Source organism: Arachis ipaensis, chromosome B04 (genome assembly GCF_000816755.2).
Source record: "Arachis ipaensis cultivar K30076 chromosome B04, Araip1.1, whole genome shotgun sequence".
Lineage (NCBI taxonomy): Eukaryota > Viridiplantae > Streptophyta > Magnoliopsida > Fabales > Fabaceae > Arachis > Arachis ipaensis.
Window position 1 is genome coordinate 9,346,942 of NC_029788.2, and position 1,064 is coordinate 9,348,005.

Here is a 1,064-nt window from a genome sequence, read left to right on the forward strand (position 1 = left end):
GGAAAGGTGAAGAAACAAAAAGGTAGAAGCTTTGGAAGTTTAAAATTGGAGTTGGAAAGTTGAGATTCCAGCAGGTACAAGGATTGAAGTCCTGCTCCTGCTGACTTCTGAGAGCATACACCGAACTGTGGTCTGTGTAGCATGTACCTAAAACCTAGTACAGTTTGGAGACTTGGAGAGTTAGAGGTACAATTTTGTCCCTACAAGTCTACAACTCTTTTATTTTATTTTATTTTATTTTTTCAATTTGAAAAATTATGTAATTTGGTCCATAAATCCACAAGTTTAATGGTTTTTACTTTTTAGAAGTTGTTATTTGAAAATTAATCTGAATTAAATAATTGTTCATTTGTTTGTACTTTGTACAAATAAGTTCAACATTATTTGTTTTCCCCAGACACATTTAACATTAATTGATTTTCTATTAATTTATCAATTTATTTTTGTTAATCTTACTAAAGTAGGCAAATAATTAAGCCAAAAACTACAAGATATGCAATTGAAATAATTACATTTAAAATTCAGATACACTTAATAATCCAATTTTAAATTAATAAAGTGAAAAACTTCATTTTTGAATATTGCAAAGAGGAATGCTAGGGGGCAGCAACTTTTGGGATTCATAGCCATCAAATAGCCATCAATGAAGCTTTTAATGGTGTGAGATTAGTGTCATCCAATGGCTCACTCTTCTTTGATGGTTATATGCTGGCCAGAATTTGATAAAGTTGCTGGCCCCCTAGACTTTTCCTATTGCAAATATGAAAATAATTATTTACTATTCCACTAGGTAAATAATGACAAATGCGAATAACGTGAATAATGAATCACATTTTAGATTTATTTATTATCTAAAAAAATTATATCTAATTAATTAAAAATTTGATTTTTAAAATTAAAATTAACTTTTTTTTAATTTATTGTTTACATTGTTCTAAAAAAGTGTTATTTCCTTATACTTTCTCAATTACAATTTAATATAAAATTCATGATTATTCAATTTAAAAGGAATTAAATACGTAAATATGAATAAACAACTATGCTGAGTGTTTACTATTTACAAA

The 1,064-nt window shown here is 27.2% G+C and overlaps 1 protein-coding gene across 1 annotated transcript in view; it reads right to left on the reverse strand.

Annotated features, from left to right (window-relative positions):
- The window catches only part of LOC107638806 (xylulose 5-phosphate/phosphate translocator, chloroplastic), a 1,776-nt gene extending 1,589 nt beyond the window's left edge, over positions 1–187 (reverse strand). The window contains 1 exon segment of the mRNA XM_016342203.2: positions 1–187. This exon segment is cut by the window's left edge and continues 1,223 nt beyond it. The gene's annotated coding sequence lies outside the window, so the exon portion shown is untranslated.